General features: G+C 36.6%; 1 long non-coding RNA gene across 1 annotated transcript in view; it reads left to right on the forward strand.

Moving 5' to 3' along the window:
* The window catches only part of LOC118168202, a 25,226-nt gene extending 11,008 nt beyond the window's left edge, over positions 1 to 14,218 (forward strand). The window contains exon 2 of the long non-coding RNA XR_004751419.1: positions 13,181 to 14,218. This is a non-coding gene — a long non-coding RNA (uncharacterized LOC118168202). The remainder of the gene's footprint in view (positions 1 to 13,180) is intronic.
* Positions 14,219 to 17,403: the final 3,185 nt, after the last annotated feature.

Genomic DNA, 17,403 nt, shown 5'->3' on the forward strand with positions numbered 1-17,403 from the left:
TCTTTCTTTCTTTCTTTCTTTCTTTCTTTCTTTCTTTCTTTCTTTCTGTGCTTCACTATTTGTGTAGGAAAATAGAATTCAAGGTAATGATTTGAAAAGATAAAATACCAAATGCTATTTTGCAGGAACTCTATGGTAACTCTAATGGAACATGTTAAGTCTACAGGAAACAAAAGTAATTTAGCAATAAATTGTGTCATCGCTACCTCTGTTCTCTCTTGATAAATATTTGAAGGATATTGCAAAGTTCAATACATATTCTAATTGAATAAAGTGAAACAGGCACAAGAATTGCTGCTTCATTTTGTATTTTCTTGTGATAGCAAGTTATGAGGTAATATAATGCTCTTGCAAATCTAACCATCTGCTTACACTTTGGAAACAGAGAGGTCTATTTCTTTTTTGTGTGTCTGTCTGCACTGACATGAATGTGTATCAAGTAATTGATTCGTATATTCTTTTTTCAATCTGCTCCTGGATCAATGCAAGATATTCATTCTGTATATTGGTAGGGAGTGTAATATGCTTTGTCATAAACATGGACATTGATAAACAAAGGAAAAGACAGAACACTGTCGCATCTACCCATGTGCTAACTGTGTGCACAAGATCCCAGGGTTTCTGTTGGGCTGCTTTGGCTACAAGCCCCTCCAGCTTGCACCCTCCCAACATGCTGGCCCAGGTGTATTGACAATACAGCAAAGAGGAGATAACAGAGCCCAGCAGCTCCAGAGGTGCAGCTTTGGGATTGCTTAATATTCTTATAATTGAGACAGGAAACAAGCATCAGTACAGGAACTATAACAATGGAAATTGTTCTATCTTTGGAAGTAGCTCCAAAGCACAGGTTACTAAAATGTAGGGCAACACATACCATACATATTCAGGCATGTAACTGTAAGGCAAACATTTAAACACAGAATTATGGAGGTTGCAAGGGATCTCTGGAAGTCATCTAGTCCACACTACTGCTCAAAGGAGACCCATTGCACAGTCCTTTTTAACAGCAAGGTATCCTTTAAACTAGGCTGAAAGGCCACTTCCACATCAGACCTGTTCTGCAAAGTGTGTGAAAGGGTAAATTCTCTTCACCATAATCAAAAAATCCAGAGAACACAAGAACACTACTGAAGTGTTATAATATTAATGACAAGTATAACAACTGAGAAATTGCTTTTGAACTATGATATAATAAGTAGGTAAAAATACTTAGCTTATGTCTGGGATCAGTACCCAAGCCAACAGTAAAAAATGTAGAAGCTAGGCCTGGTTGTTAAAAGGCAAAACAGCAGACAAACAATATAACACCTGACTCCCTGTGTACCAGATGAAGCACAAGTTGTGACAACTTTATTAAAACAAGGGATACCTCAGATACATAAAAATAGCTGTCCATTCTACAATAGAGATTGTTTTTATATCAGCTGACAGAAATAAAATAATAATTTGAGTAAGTCAGCAACCTTTTTCATTGTTTAGGAATGTTTGGGATACACTAGCAATGGGAAAACTCCAGATGATCTTAGACAGTGGCATGGAATAGTAGTTTGTTATAGGCCTTTTATAGATTTGGCTGCTTTTTTTTTCACGTAGTAAAAGACAAAAACAAAGAGGTCTGGAGCACAGATTTATAAAATGGTTACTGCCTTTAACTGTTGCTTAGGTACAACACTATAAGGATATAATAACAAAAAAAAACATTCTTATGAGATGTTACTGCAGAAATTTTCAGTTGCCCAGACTTGAAATTTAGCCAATTTCCTTCTACATGCTCAAAAGCTGCAAAATATGATTAAGATTGCAAGGATAAAGGGAAGCCAAGAAAGTTTTGTCTTGAATTTTCCATACATTAGTCCTTTATTTCTTGGAAATGCAGGTGATCTCAGTATAAATGTATGGTAAACAGAATCTAATAAAAACATCTACATACCTCCATCTGGTTTCAATATTAAAATGGCATTTATACAACATCCACTGACTTCTTTACTTAATGGAGTATAGTTGTTATATTTAAGTAAAGAATATTAAAATACAATTTCAGAGGATTAATAAATAGATAAATATATTTTTTTAATTGGGTCAAGTATTCTGATTAAATCTGGAATAGCTGCTGATCCCATTCATTTTTATTATTCGTTTCATGCTGAAGGCCTGAAATACAAGCAGTATTCCTTTGTATAGCTGAGCTCAGAGGCAAAATTTGACATTACATGAATATCCAAAAAAGCTGGAGGCTGCTTTAGTTTAGTCTGTTTTATTTGTCTTAATTTTATATTATGAAGAGGTATGCCCAGCAAAAATAGATCTGCTGTTCTTAGTGACTGTACTGCTTAAGACTACAGGAAGGTGGCACATTCTCTGCCTCCAAGTTTACCTCTCTTTCCGCTCATAATTTTTATCAGGAAATAATATAATGTTTTAGTGGTGCCTAATTAATATATTTTTGCAGTACCTTCATCCTACTTGAAGTTTAAATATGGAGTGGGAAATACTTGCTCTCATAAAGCTGAAATTCAGCTCTTCCAAAAGTTTGCAGTATAAGAAAAAGAAATCTCCCTTTTGCTGTGGTTTGTTGAAGCTTGTGTTCTTTCGTGTTTTATAATAAGATATGGCATTTAAAAATGCCTTCAATAAACATCACTAACATTTTTTTTCCGCTTTAGATGCCAATGATTAATGTTTTCTATGTTTTCAAAGAATTTGTTTTATGCCACAACCACAACACAGCTTCCCACAAAAACAATTTCTAGCTAAACCCTCCATTTACTCCAGCATTTATTCAATCATCAGAAGTCATCTATTGTCTTGCAAGCAACAAAGCAAGCAAGTTCATCAATTAATGGATATATTTAGATACCTTTCTTAAAATCTTCAACCCCTTTCTTTGGCTAGTAAGGAGAAAAGTGACTTTTAAACATGTTCCAGCAATAGAAGCTGAAAACAGTTTCTTAAGATGACATGCTGCTCCTTTTAAAAATAGTTTGGTAGCATGGGCCAGACATGCCCAGGAGGTGCAGTTAGGCCACAGTCAAGGCCATACTGTGCTCTTTTTTTTCTCTCTTAGAGGTCAGTGATCTTCAGGGTTCATCAAGGCAGGAATAATTCATGGATGTTTCCAGGTCAAATGTAACAGCTGCTTGTGGGTGAAGACCTAGGCCTAAGTGACAAGATATTGCCAGTTGCACACATCCAATATTCAAACATGGTGTCATTTATCACTCTTAACAGGTGGTATGTTTTGGAAAAACAAAATATCATACTTATTCAATGCATCCCTGACCTTTTCAGCCAGCCTTTCTATGGAGGCCATGACAGAGACTAAAGATGTCTTCCCCACCTGACAACACAACTTCAGTGCCTCTTTCAGAAGGACTTTTTTCACAGTAAATGTGTTTGTGTTCATTCCAGTAAATCTGGTAATGACAGAAATGAATCTTTTCCAATCTAGTTTCCTAAATGCATGAGTGTAGAGAGAAGAATTTAAACACAAACCAGAGCCATTGACTATTCAACAGGGAAACATTTCATATACACAGTGAGGATTCCTTTACCAAGCTTGTACTTGAATTGTATATTCAATTTATGTTGTGCAGAGCTCACTTCCCAAATATTGTACAGCCCAATGTCCTTATTTTTCCTTTAGGATATAGCTAAAGAGTAAAAGCTTCTCATCTCACATATTAGCTAACTGTTTCCTTTATAGTGGGGCTGAGAAACCCAAAGCTCATCAGATTTGACTTCATGCAAACTACCCCATACATTTTTTGGATATTTAAATTAGATGCCATGAAGAAGTAGGAAAAGGCATGGCCTGATAACAGTGTTTGAAAGGTTTCCTTAGTCCTCAGGAAAAATAAGGTCTTCACACATGTTCTATGGCAAATCATAAAAAGAAAGTGAAAACAAAGCCAGGATGAGGCCCTGACATGCTGGATGCTAAGTCCTTAGCCAGACAAAACTTCCATTGGCTTTCATGTGCTGAAGAAGACATATACAGTGCCAATTTATAATCTTATCTGCACCAATTCACACTTCTGAAATTACTTTTCATTCAGCTACTGGTAGAATTATTACTTATTTCAAGTAACAAGGTTGCATATTTTAGGCATATGATTTCAAACTTTCAGCAACAGTACTTTAAAGTAATGAGATTTTGATAAAAAAAAAAAAAAAAAAAAAAAGTAGAGATCAAGAGAATTAATAGACTTTCCATTTATTTTCATCAGGCTCAGTAGTAAGTAAACTCTCAGCTCCATTCTCAAGCAGAGAGTGGCCCAGCTCACTGAAGTGATGTAAGGTGGAACCTGTTCATTTCCTTGCATACTTCCTTATGTCAGTTTATTCTCTAAAAATATAACTGTGGAAGAAGTTAGAGAACTTTCAGTTGATTCAGGTCTCCATTGTAAATCAGGAATTTACTCCACCAGTATAAACAAAGTCTCTGCATTATGCAACCACTTCAATCAGATTATAGCTGGAACTCTACATTTATGTTATCCTGAATAGTCATATATTACTTCAATCTTTTAATTCAGCGGTGTTCAGATTTTGCCTTGCTTTGCAGGACTTTTTGGCTAAAAACTGCAGCAAGGACTTTGTTGAGTGCCGAGAGAGGAGGGGGCAAAAAGATTTAACACTGAAATGCAAATTATTACAACTGAAGGGATGTTCTCCAGCTAGCTTCAGTTAGTTTCTGTGATTTATATCCAAACACAAAAATTAGTAGCTGAAAATAATATGTTACAACAAAACCCAGTAACTTTGTCTCTCTCATATTCTCAGTCTTTGTTGTTTTGCTTGGAGACTGGGTACATGGAATTTTATCTATAAATCTAGCTCTTGGAAATAAACTTGCTGAAATCACAATCAGAGTCAAATATTTATGCAATGACTTTTGTGAGAAGTTCAGTAAATATGTTGTCATCAGCTAGATTCTCAAGAAAACATCCCAGGTTCTTTTTTCTTTAACTTGGAAAAATATGATTCAGTAATGAACAAGAAAAATATGCTTGATTAAACAGCTACCTGAGCAGGTCTGCACAGCAACACCTTTGCTGCACTGCCCAGTTTTAAGAACTTCCATGGTGTACTTGTATTCTTTTGACACAACCGCTGATACTTGGACACTTTTACAGACCTCCTCTGCCTTCCCTCTCCATAATGATCCTGTTTTCTCCATTTCCCCCTCTCTCCTCCCTATGTTTTGTGTCCTTTAAGATAGATTGCTCCCTGCTCTTTATCTTAATCACCATCTTCTCCCAGCAGCAAAAATTCAGATCCTATATCCATACCCTTCTTTATTATCTTCTCACCTTGTTTGTACTCATGCTTTTCACTCTAACCTTCCATTCTCTACCAATCCTCACTTCTTAAACTTTTATTCACTTTACACCTATCCAATTCTCTCCTCATCCATTCTCTGCATGTATCCTTAGCTGCTTGCTCTATGAATAATTAAGTTTTAGTCAGGATTATCTTCATAGCCAGTTCTCTTTAGCTCCTGGCTGTCAGAGAGGTGAGAACCATTTCTAGATTTCCTTGTTTATGGCATTACTTTTACAGCTACCCTGTCTGGCTTAGATGCGCTTCTCCCTCGTTCTCTTCCATACTTCAGACCTTGCTTTTTTAGGTACTGGTATATGGTGTCAATAGACATTGTCCTGATACTGGCTGATTGATCCCTTTCAGTTCCCCAGCAATCTCTCTTTCAAGAGCCCCTCTTCTCCTACTCCTTATCTTCTAAGGTGTTTGGGTTCTCATTTTCTACTTCTATATACTGGATAGCATCTGACCAGTTGCTTCCAGAGAACATGGCAACATAGGTAAACATATGCATAAATAAATAAATAGCATACACCACGTCATTACAAATAAATGATAAACTGCCATTTAAGTTCTTCTCAAATGCCTTGAATTTGCCTGTAAGCCAGATATAATGTAAATGGTTATATCCCAGACACAACCACCTGACTTTGCTTCACATACTCAAGGAAACGTATGCAGTTTGAAAAACCCTGTGCCCATTTTCTATATTACCTTTAGGTTTTTAATGACAAAGGCCCTTTAGGTTGCCAATCCCTTTGCCTTCAAGCCCTGACCAGAAAGGCCTCAAGAGCCAGCCATATCTCTGCTCCCACAGCAGGAGGTGCGTCACACTTGGGATTTGGAAATCTCTTTTTGGTACAGCAGAGAGGTTACAAACATGGTGGTATTATAGAGCAACAGCATCGCCAACACAGAGAACACACAAGAAACACTCATTAAGAAACTATGTACTGAGTGTTTTAAAGAGAAGTGTAACTTTGGTCCATGCTGAAATCCTCCTAGTTTTGTTTGTTATCTGAATACCAAGACAAACAACAATTGCTTTTGTATCATTTCCAAACACAGAGTGAAACAGAAAGGGAAAAAATAAAACTGTATTGAAAGCCACTAGTTGTCAAGTCTTACATTCACATTGCAAGTTTTAACTTCAAGGCTAGTGAAAACCTCTGCTAGTGTTCAGCTGCTGCCAAAAATAATAATAATAATAATAATAATAATAAAAGGCAAACAAGACCTCAGACTTTATAAGGAATAAGAGAGGTATAAATCTGGAAAAATATACATCTTTATTATCTTTATTGTCAAACAGCTTCCCCTTAAATATTGTGATTAATTCTGCATATTTCATCTCAAAAACAATATGATAAGGTTACAGTAAGTCAAATAAAGGCAGCAAGAGTAGATAAACTGATCTCTATGCACAGATTCAGAGTGTTTGTTGTTTGTAGAGGGGGACAGAAGCTGGTATCTTGACCAGAAGTTCTCCTAAACTCAGTTTGGACAGTAAAGTGTCCACACAAGCTGTTAGTTTGGTGAAGTCAAATGAGGCTTTATATATTCTTTGAGAGAAAAGGTGCTCTGTGAATAATTAATAAACATTGCCTACTGATAATTATCTTAATTATATCATTGTTCAGGTTTCCAGAAATTGAATGGCTACAAGCTTAGTGTCTGACTCTTCATACTTACATACAACTTTTCTACGTATTCCTACAAAATAAAGCATGCCTGTTCAGAAAAAATACTGAGGCACATTCCTTCAAATTTTCATCTTTAACCTCTTCCTTGCTTTCAATTTAGATTACGCAAATACCAAGTTCAGCAAATCTGTATAACCGAGGTGTAGGCAACTACATCATATTCATTCTTTTTGTGTTCCCATTGTTTGTTTCAGAAACTCACTCTTTTGAGAGTCAGAAACTTTTTAATCTCCAGTCTAAATTCTTGCTTTATTCTTCGTATTGTATGTCTCTTTGTTCCTCACTGATGCTTATTCTGGCTATGCTTCAAGAAAACAATTTTACATCTTTATATTTGCTTCACTAGATTTGGTAAAGTGTTTGTTTCAGTCCCCTTATTTTCCTCAAAGAAGGGGATGAAAACTGTACACATTTTGCACTTTGGATTAGGTCTCCCAGAGCTGTGTACAAAAGCATTAATACATTCTATTGAAAATGCCTCTTCTGGTACATTCTAAAATTGCCTAGACATTGGACTTTTTTTTTTTTTTTTTTTTTTTTTTTTCTGGAGATTTAGTCATCCTGTGATTACTTAATGCAACTATATTTTTTTTTCATCTTCTTTTATTTCCTTGAACTTTATCCCAGACCACTTGATCAGACATTTCAATGCAGGCCTCAGTAGTTCAGCTCACATTTATTTATTTTTAACTAGTAGACCTTGTATGGGAAAGTTGAGGGCTGGTTACTTTCTATTAGTCATGAGCCCCCTGTGGATTTTAGTAAGAAATTGTTTGTTGTTGCCATAAAAAACAAAATCACTGACAATATTAAATCACTAATGCGTCTCATCACTTCTTGTCTGTCAGCGGCTGAACTACTAGTTTTGCCTGTTAGCAGTTGAACCGTTGTTTTGTAACTTCAGCTGTATTTTACTGATAGCAAAATAACTAATAGTTCTGCTTATCATACAGGTTTCCATCAACAGATCCGATGAACTCAGCCTAGCCAAAGCATGGTAAAACATGATCAATTTTTCCTCTAACAACATTTGTAAGAACTCATGTGCCAATGAGGTGTGGAATTTTATGGCTTTTTAACATGTAAAAGAAACCAATTCCACATTCTCGAAAGAGTATAAAGGAATCTCCTAAGATTTTATTCATCTGGAATATAAAGATAAGGATCTTATTTGGCCTATGTTAGTTTCCATGAAGAATGAAAAATAGTTTACAACACTTCACAGAACTCTCCTGTCTGCAGAAATATAGAGCGCCATTTCATTCAATGTCTTTGTAGACATAAATGATATAATAAAATAAATAATTACATTAAAAATTAGATGAATCCTAGTACTAGCATCAGATGAATCTGTTGCACTTTGGACTTCAAGTCAGAACAAAGGCATCAGCACAGCTGTAAAATGTCACTTAACTAGTAGGCCCACGGATTCCATTCTAGCTGAGTCAATAAATAGGTAATGTTTGGATGTTTAATCACAAGTTGAGAAGTTGTGTATGGCACAAAAAATCAATTGCATAAGAAAAATTCTACGTTACAGGAGTTAGTATAAAAGTACATTCAGTGTTTTCTTATTCCCCAGTGAAAGGGTAACTAGCTTTCTAACAGGGAAGGTTGAGTCATCCTGTTCTAAGTGAACTAAACCTTGTTTTGGAGAAATCTTTCTTGTAATTATTTGTCTTTTCATTTTTTCATATCATGGATTTTCCATCTGGATTGGCACTAGAGCTGGAGTTTAGAGATAGAGAATAAACTTATAGCACTTGCAAGTTGAGCAAAGGAAATAAAATGAACAACTTCATGCCACATTTCTGATCTTACTACTACACCAAGTTCAAAAGCTGATCAAATGATGCGTGCATGCAGAGTATTATTGGAAAGTACAACTTTTGAGGTTCATGTCTAAAAATAATTTTTAAAATATCAAATAGTAAATTTATGTTTTAAGAACTTATCAGATTTAGAAGTGTATTCCATAGTTTATGAGATTAAAATTACTGTATGCCGGATAGAAAAGTACAAAGACCAAATTAAAGAGGTAACACGATAACTGAGAAAAAGGTCTAATGTAACTGTAACTTGTTAGCAGTAGCATGGGCCTGAACTTTAGTTTCCAGCTTCATAGTTTCATATAATTTCCAGTAATTGCCATTAAAAAACTTACCTAATCAAAGCAACTTGCACAGTAACCAATATTTTCTAAGACATCCCTAAGAATAACTGTTTCAATCAATATTGATAAAAACATCCTTATAGTCGGGTAAATTGTAATTGTGTTTAATGTTTCCAAATGAGCAGCCCACACATTAAAAAAAAAAGCTTTTAGAAGAAAGCAGCAATTGCAAAATACTGACTTATTTCTTGAGAGGCTTGATTATTTTCCCAATTACTAGTGCTTTTTTTCCTCTACTTGCCCACAGCAATATAAATGAGAAAACTGCCATTACCTTTAGTTAGGTTCAAACCAAGAACTGAGAAAAAACACTGTTGAAACTAAAATATGATACTAGAATTGCTAGTGTTTTGAATGTTTGGAATTCCCATCTAGAATTTTTAAAATAAATAAATAAATAAATAAAAATAAAAAAATGCTCTCTTCCTGAAATAATAATAATAATTTGAGTTTGGCCTTAAAAAAATCATATTTCTGTTCCACAATGCATAACAAGGATGAAACCCATGCTGGAGAAATACACAGCTGAAATAAGGTGCCAGGGGGCAGAGACTGATTCCCTCCCTCTAGATAGTTTTATTTGGAATTTAAGCATACCCTCCTTTAGAATGCAAATTAAGGCACTTTGCGCAGTTAAGGCCAGACATGTTCCCTCAAACCAACACTGGTAGGAGGCATGTTTTCATTGCTATTGCCACGTGCTCTTCATTGCTATTGCCACATGCTCTTCCTGCTATATGCAAAAAGGATTTCTGATTTTTAGAGGGGGCATGTTTCACCAGCACCACATTCAGTTTAAACCAAAACATTGATTTTAAATTGGAAAGTTAGTTTGTCTTGGATTAAAAAATGCAGAACCTGATGTATATTTTTAATACACTGTGTTGTAAAGTCTCTAAGCATTTGTGTAATGTTTAATTGCCACTATTTCTAAAGTGCATTTTTCCTTTGTGGATGGAGAATTCCTAGTGCTTTGGTTCAAAATGCTTTGAGGATGATAAAAATTATACAGAATAGTTGTGTGAAACACTGAAGACCTCTGAGGTCTAACATAGCTTTTTCAAATATATTTTCCTATCTGCCTTTTTTTTGTGTTTGTTTTATGATTTACTATAAACTGCATCAAACTCTTTCTGGCATTCACACACAATATAACAGAAATACACACCTTCCTGTCTTTGTCTGTCTGTAATCAAATACTTGAGGACCAGGCATGTGAAATGACCAGTGTGAAATTCAGCGCGTAAGGAAAAGGAAAGAAACCTCTTCCAAGTAAGTTACTTTTTAAACTTTTATTTCTTTACATGGCTGGTCTTTAAAGCAAGCACTTCAAAAATTTAGAAAGTATAATTCCCTGAGCAAAGAGCAAGCATACACCAAATAGAACGTAGTAAATCTTACCACCAGCTCTGTGTTTTATGTGTATCCTGCCCACCAGCCTGTATGTGGAACATAAGGCATCGAGGTAGTTTCCACAGTAGGCTTTGAGAGTAAATCCAGTGACATCAAAGATACAATACATTTTATAACTGAAATAAACAAATTCATTCTAAGGCAATAAGATATTTAGCGTTTGTGCAAATGTCATACTATCAGCCATTGTTTCAGGAGAGTGTTTGGGGGGTCTAAGCGATGCTTTGGCAAAGTCCTTGCACAGAAGGCTGGCTGCCAAGAGCAGCTGTGCAGTGACAAGTCTGGAATGTCCTCTGAGTAAGGCTGGCTGCAAAGCTCTGAGGACTGCGAGAGTGGGAGGGTCTTGAATAGCTTGAGAAATATGAAAGCCTCATTCAGTGATTTAAAAAATCATTAAAACTTAGTCATGCACCAAGGAAATATGAAAATAGCCTTGTAACAATGTTGCTGTTTATTCATCTTAGAAAAACAAAATTTGTGCATGTTCAGTACACTTACACTACGGTTCAGTTTTTCCAAAGGGCAGCATTGTGAGGCAGCATTGTGAGTCTATGCTTCAAACAGCATGTCAAAATCCAGTAGGTTAAGGATTCTGATCTTTCTATAACTCATTTCATATTCCTCCACAGTAAAACAAAGTATTCCAGATTCCTCCCTGAAATGAGAGTTTTCCATATGTTTCAGAGTGCTGCTATGCTGTATGGACTCCAAATTCTGCTCTCCAGGCTCAATACAAGGAGGCACTGATTGATTAGTGAGGTTAATCACTCTAACATGGGTATAAATCTACTTCTTGGGTATCTAATAACAACTTTTGTCCTTACTATTTTGTTTGCTATTTTTAAATCTAGTAAAAGAGCATGCACTCCAGCCAAAAGTTTCCTTCAGAAGGAGAACAGAATCAATATTGCAAAAGCCTCTTGAAGAGGCACAGAATATATTTGCCTGGAGTCTTCCAACAACTCCTATTTTTAATTGTCATACACATTTTATTTAAAATAGAAAGGAAGCAACTGGGAGGTCCTGAACAGAAATTATTAACGTCGACACGGAAGGAAATGATTCTGGGAACCAGAAAGTGTCTGAATACCCCCAGCTGAGCTGCAAGGGAGTGGACAAAAGCTGTTGTTACAGCATGTTGTGGTTTAGATACATGCAGCAAATTAGTTACATATAACAAAATACATCCCCACTCAGCAAATGCTATGTAAAATATATATATCTCAGCATAACCATATGAGAGCTTTGTTGAATTAGCAAGAAAATGCACTCACTTGATTTACTATATTCCCATGGTAGGTAATAATCTCACATGTCCTTTCACGTGCAAAGATAAATGCATCACGGGGCTTTTGCTAGAGGCTTCACAGAAGTACAAAGATACTACACTACGTAACAAAATGCTGCTCATGAAACAGGAAAGACTCTAAGGTGTGGTGCTCTTCAAACATAACAGATAAATTCAAGAACAAAAGCACTCATTTACAACCTGAAGGATTTAGGATTTAGAGCTTCCTCCTACAGGTGTCATTGACCTTTTCCACAAAATCCAATTCTAGTAAATTAAATTGTAAGACTTTTCTCCTACCTTTGATAGAAGGATTTTAAATAAAATTATTCTATAAAGTTATGCTCCTTTAGAGTGCTGAGAGACTTCATGTATCATTTTAGAGCACTTGCAGTTGTACCAGCTGAAGTGCAATCCCTTGGGGACAGCTTGTTCATAACCAGCCCTGGTATAGACATCTCCATCACCACACAGTGGCCACCAACCAAGGCTATCAGTGCTGTATCTGCAGCATGTTTTGTCCCAACTTCAGATTGACAGTAACAAAAAACGTATGAGATGTGGCTTCTTTCTTAGAACTGCAGTACTATTTGCAGATTGCTTCCTCTTAGATGTATTTGCACATAAAAGCTTACAGAAGTGTAATGTTCATTATTTCATTGAAGAGAATCACAGAATTTCTTCTTGCCTCCCCTGCCTACGTTCAACATGCAGCTTGGAAAAAGATTACTGGGGACTGTACTTGGAAGAAGATTATTGTGAGCTTTGTATGTAATAACATAACCATCTGCAGGATAAAGAGTGTATAAAAGATGTAGCTTTGTTCAGTCCCATGGGAACAGCAGTTTGAGTATAAATTGACCTGAACATTGAGAAACATATCAATTAAATTATGCACTACAAATTCATTTTACACTGCCCACTGAAGGGGATAAATGAAACTTTACCATGAAAATATATATTTTAAAAATGTATTGGTGAAAATTAATTACCTTGTTTACAGGATATTTAGAACAAGTCACTTATGAGGAGAAAAGAGTCTCCTGTAAGTTCAGCTACTGAACACTGAACATGTCAAAACAAACAAACAAAACAAACAAACAAACAAAAAGCCTTCTCTCTATGTATTTCACACATGATCATTATCTTCTGAAGATATTGGGAAATCAATGTTTATTAGTTTGCAACATAAGCACATCTTAAAACCTTAAATGAAAGAAAATTCCAAGTTATATCTAATGTCACCTAATATCTAATGTCTTCCCTGTTAGTTCTTTCTAGCATCAGGGAATTGTTCAGCTTTGCAATTCCAGAAGATCTGCACTTCTAACAGGTAAAGAAGAATGCTATGTTCCAGCCATTGACCTACCAGTGCTGAACACAACCCTATCAGTATTGCCAGATTTTCAGCACTGACATCTCCATGCAGGTGCTACATGTGGGAAGTATGTGGTCATAGTTTCAGCTTTGCAGAGAGAACTAATTGACTTTCACACAGGATCTTGATATTTCGAAATCTGGGTTTGTTCCAGTTTGGAACAAAAGCCAAACATTTCATAATTGTCTGTGAAAGGCAATAAAGCTTCAGCGTGGGAGCAGGTCATCTCCTAGGCTTCCCCAGAGCATTGGTCCTGTGAGCACTGAGATCTCCTAAACCAGGCTAGGAGGGGTTTCCCTGGAAGACTTTTCCTGACTGACCTGCTCCAAAGAAGCAGCACCCTTAACTGCTGGAGTCCCAGCTGCTGAGCAGCTCCCAGCCTGCTGGGCATCTAGGAGAAACAGGAAAATCCCAGTGTCACTGCAAAACATACCAATTTGTCTGAACTGGCAAATTCCTACCAGAAAATGCTGTCAGAAATTTTCTAGCCTGTTTCATTGGTAATTCAAGGCTTGTGTTTTACTATAAAGGAGATTAATGTGCTGTCTAGCATGCTCCAGGGTAACAGTAATAGTGCTGTCATTTGGGTATTAAAAAAGGGTGGTGGTAAGGGATAATATTAGGATATTGCCTGATACCTCTCCACCTCAACCTCAACGCAAATAAAGTACCAGGTGAAATTCCTTTTGCTTTAGAATACCTTCCCATACCTCAATTGAAGGTTAAAACTGCTTATAACATCTTTCACACTGCCACAAGATTCTAACAAGAAGCAGCATCAGAAACTGTACCAGTCTACAGCAGGAGCAGTAACAAGAATGGCCCGGGCCAGAGCAGACAGCCAGCAGCTGAAGCCTGGTATTGCTGAGTGGTTTCTGCAACAGAGGACAGAAGTTCTTCTCTACTGGTAGTAACAAAAAAACATTTCAGTGTGTCAAAAAGAATTAAAAACAACTTCTGCGAAACTGGTTCTCATATTTTTACAAACTTCTAATGTAACTTCATCTTAATTGGTATTTAGGAGTGATGGTTATGAACACTTGAATGAGTGTTTTCTCCTGACAAATTACAAAAGGCCAGATTTGGCCTTCAGAACCGTGCAGTTCCTTCCATGTTCCTTTTAACCTTATGTTTTGTTGCTGCTGATACATTGTCAAGAGAGAACAATAGAGCACGGAGTGCACAGATCTATGGGATACACAGAAAATTCCTCACAGACTGCTTAATGGAATCCTTTGCTTTTTTGTTTTCTGTTAAAAAGTGAAAAATAGTAAGATGAAACTTTTAAAAATAGAAGATTAGGTTTTCAATCAAACAAATGTGACAGAGAAAAGTGTCTGCTTCTCTTGCAATCTTTTGTCTTCTTCCAGGAATACTGTTTTTATTTTTAGTTTGGGGACTGGGGACCTTCCTTTCTTTCTTTCTTTTTTTTTTTTTTTTCCCTTCTCAATAAATAGTCACATATTTTAATAATAATTTAAAAAAAGACAAACTTTTTTTTTTTTTTTTTTTTAATAGCCCTTATTCAAGCTAATACAAAGTGTAATATTTTGTAACATATAAATTACATAAGATGTATATTGTGACTAAAACAGCCATTCACAACTCAGGGAGCATGAGAAGGCACTTCATCAAAGGCACAGTCCTTCTCAGTGCAGGATGGTGCAGGACCTGCTCTCCTGAACCGCACACTGCACTGCTTTGTTGTCTACCTTGGCTAGTTACAGAATCAGCCCTTGATGAAGGTTATATATATGGTTACCACGACTTCTCTGTGTGGGACATGGTCAGAAAGTTGCAAGATACAGGGATGGATTAACAAAAAAAGTGTCCCATAGACTTGTAATTGCTTATATATGCTTGATAGGAACTTGGTTGGCCATGATCAGGGCTCAGGGTTCCTCACACCTCTGCACATATCTGGCCCCTAGGACACACCTGTCTTTTTCTAAATGCAGCATTCAGGGCAAACAACAACAACAGCACTCCACCTGGAAAAAAAAAAAAAAAAAAAAAAAAAAAAAAAAAAAACAGGCTGAGAACAGAATAGCCAGAGCTGTTTGCCAGAGTAGCATCAAAAGACAGCCAGAGCAAACTGGGGCTTTCAATTTGATAAGGCTAAATTTGATAGGGCTGCACTACTGATGTTTTACCAAAACCAAAGTTTTATTTGTTTAGACACTCAGGTCATAGGCAAACACTTATTACACGCATGAGAGGGACAATGAGAACATGGCTATCAATAATTCAGCTCCTCTTCTATGTCTCATAGACGCAGACTCTACATCTTAAAGCACTGCAGTCTCTGTGCAGGTGGAGGAGGTGACGATGGTGTGAGTTTGGGCGTTGGTGGAGGGAAAAGAAATCCCACTCTCTGCAGTTCACCCAACTGGAAGTTTTGCTGCAGTACAATGCCTACTGCTTGCTGCAGCTTTCATAGCCTGGCATTCTTTAGATTCATTAGGAGATTCTAGGTCCTTTATGTGTTCACTTTGATGCTTTTCACTAACTTCTCCTGTCAACTGCTTGAAGTGATCTGTAACCTCAAAAGTCACCACCGGACTAGAGGATGTCTCTAAGAAATGATCTTTACAGACAAACACTCTACACTATAGAAGTTTACAGTGAAATCCTTTTAAAACCACTGAAGAGGTTTTGTGAAATGCATTTTGTATCTTAGTAAAGACCTGATGAAGCTGAAAGCCAAGCAAGGTTCCTTATACCAGTGGAGTAACTGTGGATTCCTACTCATGGAGACCTTGTGGGACTCCAGACAGCAGAGAAGAAGGAGCTCAGGGATGACAGAAATGAGTAAAAGCAGTCCTACTTATTAGACCAGTGATGTTTCACTGTGAGTCACATTACTTAGACAAGATATTTTCTTCCACTCAAGGCAATAGAAGAAGTGCAAATATATTTCCTCTGTGCCCTGAGATCATCTGAGCTGAAATATGATAGATATAAATCCTAACAGAAGCTAGCTAAAAAACCCTATACCTACAGAGTGCTGACTTACTGAATTGTCTTCCCAGCAAAGGAATGGTGTCAAAGGAGAAATATGGTAGAAAGTATGCTAAGTATATTGTCTAAGTGCTGCTAAAATGAGAAGACACAGATCGTCTCCTTTGGCCCATCCGGTTTAATGTCAGTGACAATAAAAATGAAATAAAGATGATGTCAGGCTAACGTTAGAGTGAGTTCGTTCACAGAGTTGTGATAACATGCACAGGGAATCCAGAGCGACAGTGAGTCATTCTGCTGAAAGAAAACAATGATGAGAGAACTGAATAAAGGGAAATTTTCTATATATTTTCTTAGCAATGTAGAGTGGGAGGAAAAAGCCACCCCATGGGATAAACCAATGAAGACTTTAAAATTGAAAAGTAAGAAATGTTTACTGCAACTTGTCAAGATGAATTCCAATGTGGCATATCCTTCCCTCTAGACCCCCTATACATATGAGAACAGCACTTGGTTATGTAGCGGGTGGGAGAGAAAAATATAGAAAAAGATGGAATCAGGACGTAAAGTATCATATATTTAAAACATTTTGGATTTGTTCCAAAAAAAAGAGCTTTTTTGCTACATGCTTTGAGGCCCCTATAAAGTAATGTAATTCCTCCCATCCTCCAGAAAACAAGAAACATTTGAGGACAGCTAGGGGAACTTACACAGATATGAAATAACAGCATTTTAGTTAAATCAGAATCTTAGTACTTAGAATATTAGTATTTTTCAGGCTATCAAGAAAAAAAATAAATGTTTAGAAGAATAGTCACTATTGATTCTGGCAAATAATGCCAACAAACAGACACACATACATACACAGTTACACGTAAGCACTGTTAGGCTTCTTTGCCAGAATGGCTGCCAACTGTGCAGATCCAATTGTTTATCAACCTGTCTAGTTTTGCTTTTTTGAACAACCTTCTCTGTCCATCTGTCCATCTCAACCCCTGTTTCTTATCTTGCCTTTTTTCTTGCCTTTTACTTTTTTTTTTTTTTTTTTTTTTTCTTCTTCCCTGAGGCTGCAAGGTCTGCAAAAGGTTATGCCTTGTAAACATCAGCAAGCAGACCAGGGAAATCGGGTATAGATAACTGCTACTCGTGGTCCTTCATCAAGCAA

The sequence above is a fragment of the Oxyura jamaicensis genome, chromosome 5 (assembly GCF_011077185.1).
Source record: "Oxyura jamaicensis isolate SHBP4307 breed ruddy duck chromosome 5, BPBGC_Ojam_1.0, whole genome shotgun sequence".
NCBI classification, from domain to species: domain Eukaryota; kingdom Metazoa; phylum Chordata; class Aves; order Anseriformes; family Anatidae; genus Oxyura; species Oxyura jamaicensis.